The sequence below is a fragment of the Leuciscus leuciscus genome (assembly GCF_965113295.1).
Source record: "Leuciscus leuciscus genome assembly, chromosome: 1".
NCBI lineage: Eukaryota > Metazoa > Chordata > Actinopteri > Cypriniformes > Leuciscidae > Leuciscus > Leuciscus leuciscus.
Genome location: NC_138725.1, coordinates 50,162,492 through 50,182,638, shown reverse-complemented (window position 1 = coordinate 50,182,638; position 20,147 = coordinate 50,162,492). Strand labels below are relative to the sequence as shown.

Below are 20,147 nucleotides of genomic sequence, written 5' to 3'. Positions count from 1 at the left end.
AATACAAATGTAAGGAGAACCACAACATCTCACACTTTTATGAACGAGTGTAATATGTTTTTTTTAAGGGTAGAATTGTTGTAATTAATTTTAATATATTAAATGCCTTTATTTGTGTTATGATGATGTTTTTGTACAGGGAGGCTGTTGGTGTTTGTCACTGTGATTCTCTGGCACAATAATACACAGCTGTGTCTTGAGCTTGCATATTATTTCCCTGCAGTGTTATTGTGTTACTGGAGGTGTCTCTGGTGATGCTGAACTTGCTTTTCAGTGAATCCTTGTAGTCTAAGCTTCCACCACTCCAGATCGCTCCAATCCATTCCAGAGCTTTTCCTGCAGGCTGACGAATCCAGGCTGTATTCTCGCTAGTAACTGAATAGGAGACTTTACAGCTGATAGTTAGAGTGGCATCAGGACGGACAGTCAGAGACTCAGGCTGAGTGAGTTCATTTGAATCAATACCTGTATCAAATGAAATAATACCTGTTAGTAAAATAGCATGAAGTTTTTTTGCAACAAAATGATGTATCACACAGAAAACTCGACTAAACTTACAGGATACTACAGCCAGAAACACTAAAGATAAAGAGATCATGGTTTCACGGCACAGTTTGAATGGACTGAAGCGGTTCTTCCCTCCCTCTAGTGATCAGAGGAATGTATAAACTGACTCATGCCTGGTGTTTAAATATATGCAACTGATGATTTACATAAACATACAGAGTAACTAACCAACTTCACATGCTCAAACATGAATATTGGGATTACATGAAAAGGCATCACACTGTCCAAGCCTTTTAGTTTTTAATTTGATGATGTCAGTCATTATTTATTTGAATTCCATTTGCAGAAAATACAAACAGATTATAATGACTGAAGTGATTCAAACATATAAAATGAAGGAAGTATTATTGATGGAATTATTACAGTATCACTCTGAATCATGCAAAACTTACATTTAATGAGAGCAAAATCTGATTTGAAAGAATTTAGCTTTTTTTTATTTTTTATTCTTTCATTATTTGAATATATCAGGCCTTTTACATAAACATTACCAATATTAATGTTTTAATTATTATTATTTTATATTATTTTTATATATTTTTTGTTGTTGTATTGAGAGTTGAACCCCAAAGTAACAAAAAAGAATTAGTTTTTTTTCACATTGCTTGTGGATCTTGAGGCCCACTCACTGAAACCATTCACTCATGTTCCTTCTCTTCAGACCAAGTCTGCAAAACTGCAAGCACATTATACGCTTTACACTCAGTTTGCAAATTAAAAAAATATCTCACAGTTCTCTACATTAGACACATCATTAAAAACTAACAGCTCTTTTGTTTCATTTGGGAAACACTGCCATTTAAATGCCACATTCATTTACTGATGACCAACACCCAGTGATCTTGAATTTCTGTTTATAAATATATAATATATCTACACATGTGTATTGTATGTATGCATATGTATATATTCATGTGTATATATATATATACTGTATATACGTTTCTGTTGAGCCTACATCAGAAACATTTGCTTTTCTCCCCATATCAGTGAATTGCAATACATTTTGATTGTATCATCAGATTGTCTGATCTGGTTTCAGCAACAATACCTGTAACAGTGCCTGTCTTGTTATTGAATAAGCTAACAATGTTGAATATTAATTATCAGCATAAACACACAGTACTAGCTGGCATCACAGCTGCTAAAAAGACGATTGCATTGAGATGGAAACCTCATCATTCACTTTCTGTTAAATGTTGGATATCTGCTACTGCTCGAATCTACTTAAAGAATCTCTGTAGTTTCACACTGTTGCTGAGTCACTGAAAGCCTGGTTCAGATGATCACTTTTCTTTACCTGATTTTTAATTTCTGTTTACTCATTAATTTAAGCTCCTGAACTTGAGTAATTCTCCTTTGTTTGTTTTTTTGTTTTCGTTTTTTTGTACATTTTTCCATATTTTATATTTATGTTTGGAAGATATAATAATAATAATAATAATATATCACACTTGTATAGCGCTTTTCTGGACAGACACTTCACATGAAAAAAAAAAAAGAAAAAAAAAAGGGGGTTTTAAGGAAAAGCTAGTTTGAACAGGTGGGTTTTGAGTACTGATTTGAAGTGATGAATGTGTTTGTATATGAAGTGTGTGTGTGTGTGTGTGTGTGTGTGTGTGTGTGTGTGTGTGTGTGTGTGTGTGTGTGTGTGTGTGTGTGTGTGTGTGTGTGTGTGTGTGTGTGTGTGTGTGTGTGTGTGTGTGTGTGTGTGTGTGTGTGTGTGTGTGTGTGTGTGTGTGTGTGTGTGTGTGTGTGTGTGTGTGTGTGTGTGTGTGTGTGTGTGTGTGTGTGTGTGTGTGTGTGTGTGTGTGTGTGTGTGTGTGTGTTTTAAAAAAAAGTTTTAAAATTAGCAGTATGTTTCATTGCTTGAAAATGTAGCAAGAGAAAAATAAAAAGGCCATTTACATTAATACTACAATATCTGATCTGCTGGACTGGGCATCACAAAGGCAGACACTGCCCTCTATTGTAATATCAGCAGTATTCTCATTAGAGATTAATAACTTTATTGTGACTTCACACAGCAACAAAAAGGGGTCATAACCAGTTCATAAGAAGTCACGACATGAAAGATATATTTCATGTGGCTTCTAACGAACTAGTTGCATTTAAGTCAAAAATATTATTTAATCTAATTGAACCAACATGACTGTCTTAGGTTACACCAACAAAGAACGGTCTGCAGCTCATTTCTCAAACGTTTGTTGGGCTGCAAACACTGATGTTTCAAACTTGTACAATTATATATACATATATATATATATATGAAGAGTTCAGATGCAAAAGCCTCTAAGTGCCATCTGAAAATTTCTTCTAGAATGATCATTTTTATCAAGCTTGTATATTTAAATTCAGTAATTTCACTTAAATGGCTATGAAAATGACCTATTAATTGCCATTTAAGTGAAATTACTGACCTTAAATATACCAGCTTGATAAAAATTATCGTTCCAGAAGAAATTTTCAGATGGCACTTAGAGGTCTTTGCATCTGAACTCTTCATATATATATATATATATATATATATATATATATATATATATATATATATAGGCTATATATAGCCTATTACATTCAGAAAAAAAAATCTTTTGGAAAAGTTATTTTTGTATTCCTACTGTAGGGGAACTTTCTCTTGCTCTTTTCATTCAAGATGTTTTTGAACAAAGCTGCTTGTGGTTTGTGTCACTGTGACTCTCTGGCGCAGAAATAGATGTGTCCTCAGTCTGCATATTCTGTCCTTGTAGAGTCACTGTGCTGCTGGAAGAGTCTCTGGTAACTTGAAATCTAGTAGTCTAATATGTGCTACCGCTACAACATATCTCTCCGACCCATTCTAGAGCTTTTCCTGCAGGCTGTCGAATGAAGCCAGTGCAGTAGCTGCTGTCAGTCACTGAATATCCAGAGATCTTACAGGACAGTGACAAAACCTGACCAGGCCTTAAGACCATAGATTCAGTCTGGGTCAGTTCAACACAGTGGACACCTGGGAAAACAAATATGGCCTGACATCTTAGAGACATGGAAACATTTTGTAAAATCATATAAGTATTTCTATAGAAACTATGAAGACTTACGAGAGACGGCTGCTAGCAGCAGAAACAACCAGAGAGATGAGGAGACCATGGTTTGAGAAGTGAGAGAGTAAGCTGTTTCTTTTCCCCTTAATACTAAAACAAAGAGGAGGAGAAAGAATATTTGCATACAGTTCTGCACATATCAGTATGTTCAAATGTTCTATTTTATTCATTCAAAAAGTTTTTACGTATTTGTGAATTGTCAATTACACTGAACATAGATCCAACTTTCATCAAAGCTAATGGCCTCTATATGCTCAAACAACAAAAATGTTGAAATTATTGCAGGATGAACTTTATTTTAAATAAAAGTTTTCTTTAATGATGAAAAAGTCTTGCTGTAATATGTATGGTTAGGAAGCACCTGCACACTCTGTTACAGTTTTTTTCAATTGCTTAAGCACAATTTTGAAAACAGGGCCCGGTTTGTCAAAACACTACACACAATTAGCACAACACCTCAGATCATTTGCAAAATGGAACACTTTTGTCAAAACTATACAATGTCTTATAAAAACCTTATTTTGTTGTCATAACATAAACACAACCATCATATGGTCTGACTCTGTTTGAATCAGTTAAACACTCCTGTACTCAACCTAAAACACTTTTAGCATTTACACAGAAAGTGTAAAAATAAATTCACCAACACCACATGACACCAATTGTGCAGACTAATGAAAATATTTATTTCTTTTCATGTACTCAAGTCAGTCAGTACTGAACATTTCAACAAAACATTCATAACAAAACATTTTCCAGTTTTCATACAGTATTACTGAACATACCATTGTATAAGCTTACAGTAATACTGTAACATAAATTGCATATCCAGTTCAGTACCAAAAATAAAAAATAATAATACAGTTTCTCTCGATTGTTTACACACATTTTCTGGTACTTGAGACACAATGACCACAACATGTAACTCATTCACCAACCCCCTGAACCAATTCTGCTAAACTACAAGCACAATTCCTGCTTTACACTCAAATTGCAGTTCTAAAACACACTTTTTTCAAAACACTACACACAATTTTCATGCAGAAAATCTCTTGTTTTCACAAGGAACACACTGCCATTCAAATATGCACACTGACTCATCACATGGGCAAACACCCGTCACACAGTTTTACAATTAGCAATCAGAGCTTTAGCATAAAAGGGCAACAGGTCAGCTCTTCAATAGTGCAATGGATGCCAACATTGGATTTTTTTTTTTTTTTTTTTTTACTGAAACTGTATACAGTAAATTCTTCTGTTGTTTTTTATGTAGACCACTGTATGTACAACTTTGTGTTGGTTGGGATGTACACTGTTGTAACGACAATGACTATGACATGCGGTCACATGCTGTTCAAATTAGTAAATCCTGATCTCCAAACAGACAACGAGTTGTTCATGGCGTCTCCAAGTCTGCTTGAACGGTCAAAATTGCATCTTTGTGGCTCCCCCGAGGGACATTTGAGTCACATAAGGAAACCCTGTTTTCTTAGAATCCCCTCTAAAACCCCCATTTCAGCATGGACTCCCTGTGACTTTTACAGTCTCATGACACACACACACATACACACATACACACACACACACACAAACATCCGTTGTGTGTAACTTAACATTCTTTTAAATGTGTGTAACTCAGACTTGTATCTGAACTTCCTGTATGTATGTGTGATTAATGTTGTTTTGATCATATAGTTATGATCTTCGAGTGTTTGGATCTGAAATGTATTTTTGAAGAATGTTCTCCCAGTAGAATCGCATCCCGTAACCCGAGCTCATTGGCAGGTCATAAAATTTGACCACCAAGATCAGCCAGCCCTATGCATGAGATAACAGGGTCGCAACATTCCAACACCCACACACACAAACACACTCTGGACTTTGAAACAGAAACCCCCTACAGAAAAGGACTTTTACCCATAAAGTCACTCTTAAATGTACTATATATATATATTTGTGTGTTAAGAGGTGTGTGTAAACCATAGGAAAGCATATGTCCTATTTGTAACATTAATAGGACTGCTAGTGCCTATACAAATGCATAATAATGTATCTTTGCATGGCTACAAAGCCTATATTCTATTTTTGATATCTCTGTAATCCTCTCCAGCTGGCGGAGTTGAATTCCGATAGCAGAATTCAGTGATGCGCATTGTTTAATAAGTTCATATGTCTGGAGAAAATCCTCTCAAGTTAAAGTCAATCATGACTCATTCGAGTGGGCGTGTCTAACCGGACAAAGGAACCTTCCCGCTCGAAAAATCTCGACAGCTGATTCGTCCTACACGAAGGAGGGGACGGCACATTAGACACTGATAAAAGTCCAGACCTTCAGTAACTCGCTCTCTCATCTCTTCCAACTCAACTCATCCAACTTCTCTGGACCCTCTTCCTCGGCGCAGCGCTTCTCCAAAGGAACATCTGGAGGAGGCCCTGGCCTTCTCCATCGAGCGAGCACATGTTCGAGTCGTAGCTGCGTCCTTTGCAACAAAGACTGTAAACCTCTCCCATCCCGGGAGATGAACCTTATTTTCCGGTAACATTAAATTCAAGTGAGCCTTTACATCGTCTTGCGAAACGACCCAGAAGACGAAGCTAGACGCAAACCAGCCGGACACGAGCACGCGCGCCCCCCCCCCCCCCTCTCTAGCCTGACCAGAAAGAGCACTCGCAAGTATATTGATTCCTATAAAAGCTGTCCCAGGTGTCTAGGTCTTAGGTCTGTGATTTAAGTTACCCTCTATCTTCCCTCTATATCTTTCTTTCTTTCATTTCATTTCATTCTGATCATGCTATGTTTTATGTTTTTGTTCGGTTAAATGTTTATTTGTTTGGTTGCATTTTTACGTACGTTTATGTTTGTAGTTTATATAATCTCTAGTGTGTGCCATTTTATTAATAAACCCATGTATACTTTTAATTGTCTCTGTGTTTGAAAACCCACCTTATAAAGTCAATGAAATTGTAAAAGATCTAAGCTACAAGCTCGATATTGACTACCTTGAGTAGTTTTAATTCCTAAACTCAGAAAGTTTGATATTCGCGGCCAGAAGATAAAACTTTCTTGGAGTTTGAAAAGAGATACCCCCTTCTTAACTGTAATGATCAGACAGTACAGAACAAGGTAATCTCGATAATTGATAAAATAAATGTACATGCGACTTATGAATTATGACCATGAGTCATAAATATTAATATTGCCAAAATTCCCTATATTCTTGAGCTAATTCACATTTACCCAGAGGCATTTACGCTACACTGTGTACATTGTTTTTGTGGGAAAAATTAAATATATTTGTTACCATGTATTTGTGTGTTCTGAGTATAAAAACAATATTCTCAAATATTTTACAACACACTTATGTATTTACTGTCTGTAGTAAGTGTAACACTGAACAAAAAAAGGCCTAAGTCATTATGATGAATGGAGAAGAAGTGTTTTCCATTCATCATAGTGTTCAACTTGTTCTTATAAATGTCTATTCATGTGATGGTGTCACGGCTGGTGTAATGCAAAAAGGTGTGAGGACTCAAGTGCTGGAGAATGGTGTTTATTACAAAAGAAAACCCACGAGGGGGAAAACATAACTAATAAATACTGAACATGAACATGAACATGAACATCCTAAAAATGTTCATGTTCATGTCCCAGACTGCAAACAAGAGGGGACTTATAAAGGGAAACTAATCAGGAGGGAACAGGTGGATGAACTCAAACAATAATCAGATAACAAGGGGGAGGGATCAGACAATGATACAAGCACATGTCCCAAAATAACAAAACACCCATGTGCAGCACAAGACAGGACAGGCATGTGACAGATGGTTTGTGTGTGTCATTTGAAAACAAAATACCATTTTGAGAAGAAATAACATTGTTTTGAATGTAAAGTTTAATTTTGCAGGAGAATTGAGGGGTTTTGCCCATTGTGTGTGTTTTTTTGGGATTTGTGTGTAGAGTTCTGAGAATATGAGGCATGCTTTCAGAAAATGTGTGTAAAAAATCGAGAAAAACTGTAATAATAATAATATCTCCGCCTTGCTGGATCTGGCCACAGGGCCTCGTCAACATCACAGGCTATATTTTCATTTGCAAGGCAACGTGGGAAGAATCTTTTCGAGTGACGAATCCACCCTTGTATGGATGCTGGTTCAATTTGATCACATGCTTCCTCCATAGCTTGAATGAGGGGCATCTGGACATAGGGCCGGAGATCATAAACCTTCCACCACCATGTTGAGAAGAACTCCTCGATGGGAGTATGGTGGAAGGTATTGAACTGTAAATTTTGGGTGTTGATGAAACCAGTTTTGGGCCAGAGCAGAACGTTGGAAAGCTACATTGTCCCAGACGACAATGTATTGCATCTGGTCCCTTTGGTTTGCTGCTGTGATAATATTGTGTAATCTGTCTAAAAATTTAAGAATGAGGTCAGTGTTGTAAGGACCCAAGTTGGCATGGCGGTGGAGGACCCCATTCTGTGTAATGGCAGCACAAAGGGTAATGTTACCCCCACGTTACCCTGGTACATTGACAATAGCCCTGTGGCCAATGATGTTTCTTCCCCTTCTTCGCACTGTTGTCAGGTTAAATCCAGCCTCAATGTATATAAACTCATGCGGGACTTCCTCCGCATCCATTTGCAAAACTCTCTGAAATACAGCAAAAGATCACATTGTGTAGATCAATATACTGTAGGTCTGCTGTACAGTAAAATTACATACAGTAAAAAGGTTATGTGTGCAGTACACAATACTACAGTCAGTGAACAAAACGTACCACCACATATTCACGCCGCAGGACTTTCACCCTGTCTGAATTTCTTTAAAATGGCACTTTATACAGTTGTTTCATCAGAACTTGATGCTTTTTAAGGATACGGGCTATTGTTGACAGAGAGACCTGTTGGACATTATTGAAAATTAGGTGATCATTGACAATATGGGCTTGAATTTCTCGAAGTCTGATTGCATTATTGGCCAAAATGAGGTTTATGATCTCTCTCTCTTGTTCCTGTGTGAATATGGGGCCCCTCCCTCCTTGGTGTTCACGACGTTCAATCCTATGTTGGCCAAACAAAATACATAGCTTACTGTAAAATGATACATACAGGAATATATACCAAAACTGTTGATATAGTACATGCAGTAAGCAATGGATTTTCTGTTGACTGAAGAGAAGTTTCTCACCTGTGCTCTTGACAAAATGTCCGAACTATTGATGCCACCGTGTACCTGCTTAGGTTAGGCTTTACTCTCAGTCCAGCCTCAGTGTTAGTTTTTATAGTGCTTAAACCTGATTGGTGTGTCTACAATTAAGCACCAGTGTGTGTGCACTCCTGGTGGCTGTGTTTAACCAATTGGTTCAGTGTGTTCATTTGAAAGCCTTTGCTTTGAAATTGCAAGGAAATGACATTGTGATAAATTTCTGTGTCAAATGCATACAAGTGTGTTTAGTGTTTTGCAAATCACTGTGTGTAATGTTTTGCAAAAAGTGTGAAGCTGACAATGTGCTTACAGTTGTGCAAATCTAGCCTTGTGTTTTGCTCCTTGAGTGTAAGGTTTTACTAATTGTGGGAAAGTTTTAATTTAGTGTGTAAGCAATTGAAAAAAACTGTAAAAAGCAGTTTGTTTATTCTGTGGAAATAATTTCATGTTTTTGGAAGAGAAATAAAGATAATAATTAACTATATGTTTGCTCATTCAAATTATACGACATATATGCTGTTCGTCGAATTTGATTTCCATTTTGTCATGTGTTTCCTCGATCCAGACGGACTAGTTTGCCTTGGTGTGGGAGAGCCGCGATTCTTTCTGCAGGATAAAGCGTTACGCCAGTAGGTGGCGACAAGTTTCTGAGTGAATCATTCATAAGTCATTCATTTAACTGATTCGTTCAAAAACACTGATTCATTCAGGAAGTAATAAGTGTGTGTGTTGCTCGGAGACGTGATGGTTAATTCTTTTGTAGCTTCGTTTGGAAATATCTTCGTTGATAGACTGAAAATAGGCAAAGTAACTGGCATTGTAAGTTACTCAGTATTAACTTAGTGTTTATCAAACTATTGAATTAAAAGCAATATCACAATTGTGCCTTTGTTCTGAATAGGCCTATAATCACATCTGTGATGACTACTCACAGCTGTGCTGATAACATTGTTTGTGTATTGTTAAGTTTGTCATTATCTGAGCATGTTGGTTTTTGGATGACCAAGGGAAGCGTACAGTAGCCACTGTGATTCTGATTCAGTAAAAAGCATCCATGAGTATTTTAGACCAGAAGAATTCTACAAACACAAAATAGGGGCAGGACTGAACAAGCTTTTTATTTAATATGTCTATTCAATGCAGCTGATAAAGTCAATATTCCTCATCTGTATATGTGAATGAGGAAGTGGTTTTTGTATTGCTTTGACCCTGAACTCATTCACAGTGACTCTCTAGCACAGTAATACACAGCAGTGTCTTCAGTCTTGAGGCTGTTCATCTGTAGATACAGTTTACTGCTGGAGTCATCTCTGGACACTGTGAACCTTCCCTGGACTGACTGGGAATAGCTTATAGGAGAACTGGATGTGCTGATGTGTGCAATCCACTCCAGACCTTTCCCAGGGCTCTGTCTGATCCAGTTTAGATAGAGACTGCTGAATGTAAATCCAGTTATTGTACATGTAAGTTTATGAGACTCTCCCGGTTTTTTAACCACTGTCTCAGACTGAGTGAATGTCTGACATTCAATACCTGTGGAAAAAGAAACAATATAAAATTTGTTATAAAATGTTATAATGTTAAATTGTTGCACTCATAATGATTATTCTATGCAGCGACTTACATGGTAAAACTGCCAGAATTACAAATACAAGAAACTCTTTAAACATGGTGTATGTGAAGTTTAAACCAGAAAGACAGACTTTGTTCCTAGAGTTCAGATGTCTGGTTAGATCATTGAACAAGACATTGACACATTTAAAGTGGGAAGGTGATTTGCATATATTCAAATCGAAGAACTGGTGGTATGAAAGGCTGACATATGTTTGGTCCAGATTTAGATTTTAATGTTTGAGATCTGTATAAACATACCGTTATTTTTCTATTATTAGAGAACAAAGTCATTACTTTTAAATTCTTTAACGGATTTTAATGTAATTGCTATTAATTATAATATAAAATTCAGATATGAATATTATAAAATATGAAATTACAAGAATAGTAAGTCTACATTTTTTAAATAAAACAGTATTGTAATTTTAAAATCACTAAAATCAATGTTGAAGATCAATTTTGATCAATACTGTTGTAAGCGACTCATATCACACAGAAAGATTTTAGTTCATTGACATAAATCTGTGGTGATGAAACAGTGTCTAAAAACTCGAACACACTGTGAAAACAAGCCATCAATACAGAACTTTATTGACCAAAAGGCAGAGCCATAAAAATCATAAAAATTTTCCTTTGAGTCTGGCTTAGGCAAAGAAAGCAAAGCCAATGTGACAGACAGTAGAGATTATTGATTTTAATGACTTCCTATTGAAACATATAATACTTTATCTGTAAATCTCTTGTTCTGTAAATCTGTTATCTGTTGTTAATGAAAAACATGATGAATACCCTAATTTAAGTTTTTGTACAGGGAGGCTGTTGGCGTTTGTCACTGTGATTCTCTGGCACAATAATACACAGCTGTGTCTTGAGCTTGCATATTATTTCCCTGAAGTGTTATTGTGTTACTGGAGGTGTCTCTGGTGATGCTGAACTTGCTTTTCAGTGAATCCTTGTAGGCTAAGCCTCCACCACTCCAGATCACTCCAATCCATTCCAGAGCTTTTCCTGCAGGCTGACGAATCCAGGCTGTATAATAGCTAGTAACTGAATAGGAGACTTTACAGCTGATAGTTAGACTGGCATCAGGACGGACAGTCAGAGACTCAGGCTGAGTGAGTTCATATGAATCAATACCTGTTGGGAAAAATAATAATCATACAAAATGATTATTAACAAGCTTCATCTAAATCTGCAAGAAAATTGTATTTTCAAAAAAACTTACAGTTTACACTTGCCAGAAGCAAGACTGAAACTGCAGAGAACATGGTGACGTGACAGATTGAATGAAAAGGAACAGTTCTTCCCTTCCTCTAGAGATCAGATGAACTGACTCGTGTCCACTGGTTATATCTGAAGCCAAAAATTTACATAAACACATGTATTAGTTGTTGCTTTTTTTCTTTAGTTAAATTATGTCAAAACAATAATTTATTAATAAAAATCAGTAGGCTAGAATCATTTTAAATTATTGTGGCCTGAAAACATTGATTTTATTACACGGAATGAAAATGGAAAGTCTATGCTTGCTGTCTAATGACATAATGATCATGTTTCAAACCATTGTCAAGATATAATAATTTAAATGGTGCATGGCTGTCATAAAACCCTTTCTTTTTTTTCTTTCTTTATTTTGAGAAAATGTCCTCTAAAAATTCCAAACAATTATTGACAGGATATTTATTAAATTAGATATAAGATATAAATTAGAACGTCCTGCACCCACTAGTAAAATATTATATCTGGAGTCTGAATAATTTTTGGCTTGACTGTATATATGATATACGAACTGAATATATGAATTCATATATCTGTAGCTAAGTGCTTAAATTCATATATCATATATATATATATATATATATATATATATATATATATATATATATATATATAAAATGTAGCTTATGTGCACTTAAAGGAGAAAGACTAATAAAATAAAAGTGTTTGTGAAGTGTTTATCCAGTGAAGATGAACCATAAGCAATATATCTTGATTGTTAATAGAGTGCCTGATAAAGTTTTGAGAAGTAAAAAAAAAAAAAAGCATTCTGTGACTGTGAGTCACTGTGGACGACTTTACTTCTTGTATTGCACTGCATCCTACTGACAAAATTGAGAACTGCAGTTTTAGACTATAAGTGTGTCATGTCTTTCTAATCCAGTTTTTGTATCATTTTCACATACGTTAGTGTCACAGTGCTTGTTTTGCACAGAAATACACAGCTGAGTCCTCTTCTGTCAGTCCGGACAGTTTCAGATACATCATGCTTTTCGAATCATCTCTGCTGATTTCAAGTCTTTCCTTAAAGGATTCTGCCTTGTGTCCACTTCCCGAACTGTAGCCCAGGCCCATCCACACAAGAGGTTTTCCAGCTTGTTGTCTGATCCAGTGCATAGTACAGCAGTCAAAGCTGAACCCAGATCCTCTACAGGACAGAGTCAGAGTTTCTCCAGGCTTTTTCTGAACCGTGCTTTCAATGGACTCCATATTTTGACATTTTATACCTAAAAGGAAGATTGAAAAGACTGATTTCATTTGAAATATATATGTATTAGAGCTGATAATAGAAATGTGTCTCATGAGAAAACTCACGGTATGCGCTGAATGAGAGCAGCAATAAGCAGAGTAAATTCTTCATCTTGAGAGTGGTGATGTAACGCTCCAGATCCAATCAGAAGCACATAAATACTAAGCAAACATACAGGATTGTTTTGATTTGCATTGGGAGGGTCACAAGGTACAATCATGACTGAAGGGCCAAAGTATTTAAGAACAGTATGACGTGAATGTGAACATACACCTTTCCGTTCACCGTTATGTTTAATACAGAATCCTCTGTAAATGGGACACAATTAAGAAATGTTATTTTCTTCATTTAATTTTTTGTTTGTTGATTGTGTCACATCCACACATGTGCTCCTGCTGTTTGCAGTGTCAACTAGATAACATGATATATTCATTCTTGAACTGAACTGAATCAACAGAAAAGAGAATAAAAAAAAATTAGTAATCTGATGTGGGAACAGGTGCATGTCAACAATGTTGGATCCATATTTTAAATTCTAAACATTTTAGAATTCACATGCTTTATTATTACCTATTTTGCATTGCAGAGTAAATAAAAGTATTCAAAAAATCTATTTATTTAGTTTTATCTAAGTGTTTATTCTAGTCATCATGGTTGTAATACAAAATGTAAGGAGAACCACAAAATCTCACACTTTTATGAACGAGTAATATGTTTTTTTAAGGATAGAATTGTTGTAATGAATTTTAATATATTAAATGCCTTTATTTGTGTTATGATGATGTTTTTGTACAGGGAGGCTGTTGGCGTTTGTCACTGTGATTCTCTGGCACAATAATACACAGCTGTGTCTTGAGCTTGCATATTATTTCCCTGCAGTGTTATTGTGTTACTGGAGGTGTCTCTGGTGATGCTGAACTTGCTTTTCAGTGAATCCTTGTAGTATAAGCTTCCACCACTCGAGATCCATCCGATCCATTCCAGAGCTTTTCCTGCAGGCTGACGAATCCAGGCTGTATGAGAGCTAGTAACTGAATAGGAGACTTTACAGCTGATAGTTAGAGTGGCATCAGGACGGACAGTCAGAGACTCAGGCTGAGTGAGTTCATATGAATCAATACCTGTATCAAATGAAATAATACCTGTTAGTAAAATAGCATGAAGGTTTTTTTGCAACAAAATGATTACCCAGAAAAGTAGACTAAACTTACAGGATACTACAGCCAGAAACACTAAAGATAAAGAGATCATGGTTTCACGGCACAGTTTGAATGGACTGAAGCGGTTCTTCCCTCCCTCTAGTGATCAGAGGAATGTATAAACTGACTCATGCCTGCTGTTTAAATATATGCAACTGATGATTTACATAAACATACAGTGTAACTAACCAACTTCACATGCTCAAACATGAATATTGGGATTACATGAAAAGGCATCACACTGTCCAAGCCTTTTAGTTTTTAATTTGATGATGTCAGTCATTATTTATTTGAATTCCATTTGCAGAAAATACAAACAGATTATAATGACTGAAGTGATTCAAACTATCAAAATATAAAATGAAGGAAGTATTCTTTGATGGAATTATTACAGTATCACTCTGAATCATGCAAAACTTACATTTAATGAGAGCAAAATCTGATTGGAAAGAATTTAGCTTTTTTTTCTCATGCTTTCATTATTTGAATATATCAGGCCTTTTACATGATGTTTTAATTATTACAGTTTTTTACAATTGCTATGAAAGATTTTTCAATACTTTTAAGTTAACAATTTTCCAAAACTCTTAACACAGTTAGCACTACATCCGTCTGTGTAAGCTATACTATTAACACATTTCTTGTTACTTTAACACTAAATGCATACAATTAACACACATTTAAAATGCTTGAACTTCTTTTACACACAAGCTCAAACAAGACCAAAACAATGGATTTTTACTGCCAAATTTACCAATGCTTTAACACTGTATGTCAGAACAGATAACACCATGTTCTAAACCTAACCTTACAGACTGAAGTCAAGGTAAACAGCTGTTTATATTGTGAACTGAAACACAAATATATCCCCTGTATTTTATTCTATTGTTACTGAGAAACAGCTGATTGAATTATGCAAATAGATCTTTAGAAGATTACTCTTTTTTAAAATTTTTTTATTCTTATTCTTCTGGTGCTTTTTCTATTCGTATATTTTGTATTTTCACATAATAAATGGCAGCTATATTGCATATTTTTGTTATCTTGCAGTAATGTCCTTTTGCAAATAAAGTCTTTATTGCAGCAATTCTGTCTCTGTCTTTGTTTTTTCATACAGTAACAGTACATTCTATAAAGCACTCTGAGATGGGTCTTTTTTTATTGAATTTCTGCAGCGAAAGACCTAAACCCAACAAAACAAAAATGTAGAGAGGCTTCAAAAGAAACTGCAGTGCAAAACACAATTTATGATCAATACAATATACTGTCTGTTGTATAAGGGCAGACCTGACACATATAAAATAATGCAGTTGTAATTCCATCTGATAATAGTGTTTTTATGACATTGTGTTATGATTGACTAAATCTTCCTGTTGGACGAGAACATATGTTAGTGTTTTGAAAAAATATTTAATTTTGAGACATGTTTGCAGTGTTTTGGTAGACATAGTGTATTGTTGCTAGTGTATTATTGTATTTTGAAAATTAGTGTTGGAGTTTAGTTTACAATCTGTGATTTTGAGCATGAAATTAACTGTTTTGCCAATTGTGTGTTGTAGGTGTGTTGGTGTGTTAAGAGTTTAGGAAATTTGTTAAAAGTATTGAAAAAATTGTCATAGCGATTGTAAAAAACTGTTAAGCATTGGTAAATTTGGCAGTAAAATATGGGACGCCGTTTGTAAAGCGGCTCACGCTGAAAATAACAGCAACATTTTGTCACATTTAGCTTCAAACGATGTTTAAAAAACTGGTAGGAATTTTTGACGGTCACTTTTTAGCACATTTACAACAATATTTGTCAACTTAGAGATATTTTAAATAGTTAAAGGTCCCATGACATGCTACTTTTTGTAGGCTTTAATATAGACCTTAGTGGTCCCTAGTACTGTATCTGAAATCTCTTTCCAAAAATTCAGCCTCGGTGCAGAATTATAGCCACTACAAACCAGTCCCAGAAAGAGCTTCCTTCAGACAGGCCGTTTCGGTGTCTGTAGCTTTAAATGATAATGAGGAGGAGAAAGGCGGCGCAAGGTGGAGGGTGGGCGTGGCCTTGACCATCTTGCGCAACGATACCATGCATGTTTGTTTATGTTGGATATATTGCAATGGCAGGAAGACACGCAGTCGTTCAAGCATTTCAGTTTGACCCAGAATCTGATCCAGATGGAGAAGCTGCAACTCAGCAGCTCCAGCAGGACGTTTCCGAATGGTAAGTTTAAAATATTATGTTTGGATACGGTACTTTATTCGGATGGTTTACAGTTATTATCATGTAGCTAACGCTAACCTACTGTTGCCTTTTCATGAGAGATCTGTAACGTCTGTCATTTATCTTATTACAATTACATCAAGCTCTGCGATCTTGAAATGCGGATATCGCGCGCGCCATATAACCAACAGGAAAACGGTTATCCAAATAACAAAGAAGTGTACAACACTCGCGTTACAGTGTGTGTATTCACACACATAAACTGCATAGCTCATGTGACAGCCACATTCTACGTGTAACAAGCTAGGTAACCATAAACAGTAAAGCAACACACTTATATATCATTAGTTGACTTACTTGTCCGAGGTGTGTAGCTGAGCCAAAGAGATTGATCCAGACTTTAGTTTCAGACGTTCAGCAAGTCCAGCTTTGTATTGACCCTTCAGTGTTCATTTGTACATCCAATTATTGAGCAATTGTTATGCTTTGCTCGCTCAAAAGCCATTATGTCTCTCGTGGACAAACTAAAATCGCGCGGGCGCGTTCCTGTTTCCTAGCCGTTTTCTCATGGGCGAGAAATATTCTCTGGGCGGGCAAAGCAGAGAAAGGGGAGGTAACATTTCTCCTTGTAACGTCATAAAGAGGGGATTCAAGATCAGCCTGATTGAGCCTCCATTTTCTCAAAGGCAGAGAAAGATAGGAAAAGCTCGTTCTCTTACGAGAGGTACTCTCGTACTGCGTAAGTCTTACGCTAGGGGAAAATCTCTTTTCCGCGAGATACTGAAGCCAAAAATTATCCTTAATTTTGAAATAATGTAAAACGCGTTGCGGCAGCATGCAGACACAGGCGAGACGGCTTGTGCGCCTATTGGCTGCCCTGCGGCAACTGCAGCAGCCTATCGATAAGGCCTTTTCGTGACGTCAGCTCCAATGGGGGCGCTTCGCGCCCAATACGTCACGTCCCGCCAGAATGGGCGTGGTCTAGGGCTATAAATATAGCTTCGAGAGGCTAGCTCACTGATTTTTCATCTCTTCAGCGAAGCTCTCGCATCGCTGGATCCGGAGAGAAGCCGGAAGCGGACGGTCGGGGTTAGTTTTTCTTTACGTTACAAGAAAGCTACCCTGCCCTTGCGCCCCATTCACGCGTCACTCACCGGCGAAAAGAGAACTCAGTTCCCTGATTAGGCGACTGGAAATATCAATATTGCAGCAAACGAGCCTGTTGTAACACGCACGCTTGCAAGCAAACGCCGAAGAAAACATGTTGACGCTCTCTTATATGCTCACGCATCTATACACCTTTGTGTTCCCCCCTGTGGCTCAGTGGCGGAATCTTAGGTTTTTCGCACGAGAGACCGGGGTTCGAATCCCGGTCTAACGGCAGATATATTATGCCGCCAATGCTTCGCTCTGTCAGTTCCCTGAAAGGCGACTGCAGATGTGCATTTTGCAGCCAACGAGCGCGCTGTACAACCCGCTCGCCTGCACCCAAACACTGTTTCTATGGTTCCCGTGCGTCACTAGCGAAAGGAGAAAAGGGTGTTTTTAGCCCCGCTGCGGCCGGGCCGACCTCCACTCCTGACACATTTCTCATTCCCCTCTTAAGTTCAGGTGACTGGAAATGTCAATATTGCAGTGAGCGAGCCTGTTGTTTTGCACGCACGCCTGCAAACAAACGCCAGCATGTTGACGCTCTTTGATAATACTCGCGCTACTGAATGTCTATGTGTCTTCCTCTGTGGTCCAGTGGTAGATCATCAGGTTGAGACTGGCAAAAAATTTTTTGCCGTCAATTCTCGCTCTGGCAGTTCCCTGAAAAGGCGACTGCAGATGTGTATTTTGCAGCCAACGAGCGCGTGGTACAACCCGCTCGCCTGCACCCAAACTCTGTTTCTATGGTTTCCGCCTCTGAAGTTCAGACGACTGGAAATGTCAATATTGCAGTGAACAAGCCTGCTGTAATACACGCACGCCTGCAAACAAACGCCAGCATGTTGACGCTCTCTGTTTCTATGGCAACTTCTCGCTCGTTCAGTTCCAGTAAATGCGACTGTTCCAGTGTATTCTGCAGTAAACAAGTCGGCGAAGCAGCCCGCTTGCCTGCACACAAACGCCGCTTTTACGGCTACCCAGATAAATCCCATAAGAGTGTATTTTCTGGTGTCCCGGCCACGGCCGATGGTGTTACGAATGTAGACGAAATGCCCACTGCCCAGTGCTCATACACAAACACAGCCCGTCACACAGGGCTCGCGCACATGAAATCGACCCAGGTCGATTGCGCATTAAACGTGGTAAATGTGCCCAGTGCCCACAAACACTACGTTCCGCATATCTCAAGGTTTCTGTAAAAACAAAACCAACGTGCATTCGCTCTGCTCAGGCGGACAATGCTCTCAGTGTTGTAAATGTGCCCGCTATCCCGCGCCCACATTCACACATAGACATGACAGGTCCTACGGGACTCGCCCAGCCCTCCCCTCTCGGTTGACCACCGCAAAGGAGTCGAGCGCGGGCAATCTGCCCGCTGTTATCAGCGCGCCCCCTGCCTCGAAGCGCGACGCTTATGTTACAGCACACCGAAGCCCCTCTGTCGCTGAGCGACCAGAGCGCGCTCCGCATTCAGCCCCTAGCCATTCGTGCAGATGCATGGGCAAGGCTACCCGGGGGTTTTGAAGTGGGTGCTAGACATTATAGAAAGAGGCTATTCGCTACAGTTTCGCCGACGCCCTCGCCGCTATATGACGCGCGTCGAAGCTACGGTAAAAACAGAAGTAGCACCACCTACTTCGAGCCGAAATTTTGAAACTGTTGAGCAAAGGGGCCATAGAGCCTTTATCTCAAGCTCAGAGTGAAGGAGGGCTATACAGCAGATACTTCCTGGTACTGAAAAAAGACGGGGGTCTCAGACCCATACTAGATCTAAGGCAACTGAACAGAGTGCTTGCGAAGCAACAGTTCAGAATGCTCACGACCAGAAAAATCCTCACGCAGATTCGCCGAGGAGATTGGTTTGTGTCAATAGATCTGAAAGACGCATATTTTCAAATATAAATAGCGTCACGTCACAGGCGACGTTTGAGATTCGCCTTCGAGGGCCAGGCATGTCAGTGCTCAGTCCTACCGTTCGGCTTGTCTCTAGCCGCTCGCACCCCTCAGACTACAGGGCATGCGAGTATTGAACTACTTGGACGATTGGCTGATTCTAGCTCAATCTCACTCGGTGCTCATAGAGCACAGGACCATTTTGCTCGATCACCTCGAGAATCTGGGTCAATTGGGCGAAGAGTTCTCTGTCTCCCAGACAGATAATATCTTTTCTGGGCACAGAACTGGACTCGCTGTCTATGATAGCGCGACTGTCACCAGAGCGCGTACTAGACATTCAGCGCGCAGCGAGCTCTTTCCGCTGCGGCGCATCTATCCCGCTCAAGAAATTTCAGAGGATGCTAGGTCTCATGGCCTCAGCATCATCAGTACTTCAGCTGGGCTTGCTTCGCATGCGCCCGCTACAGTTCTGGCTGAAAGCGCGAGTACCGCGCCGAGCGTGGGCTTCCGGTCTGCTTCGTCTCAAGGTCAATCAGAAATGCATCGCAGCTCTGAAACCTTGGAAAGCAAACGACTTGTACCAATCAGGTGTTAGCCTGGGGACTTCCTCGAGTGTGAAGGTAGTGTCTACGGACGCCTCCACCTTGGGATGGGGAGCACTGCTCAAGGGCAGACCGTTCTTCGGCCAATGG

General features: G+C 38.4%; 1 long non-coding RNA gene across 1 annotated transcript; it reads right to left on the bottom strand.

Annotated features, from left to right (window-relative positions):
* Positions 1–13,826: 13,826 nt before the first annotated feature.
* Positions 13,827–14,620, bottom strand: LOC309476322. Its single transcript, XR_014198011.1, has 2 exons — positions 14,211–14,620; positions 13,827–14,120 (listed from the first exon to the last, which is right to left on the bottom strand). It is a non-coding gene; the product is annotated as an uncharacterized lncRNA (long non-coding RNA).
* Between the last annotated feature and the right edge of the window lie 5,527 nt (positions 14,621–20,147).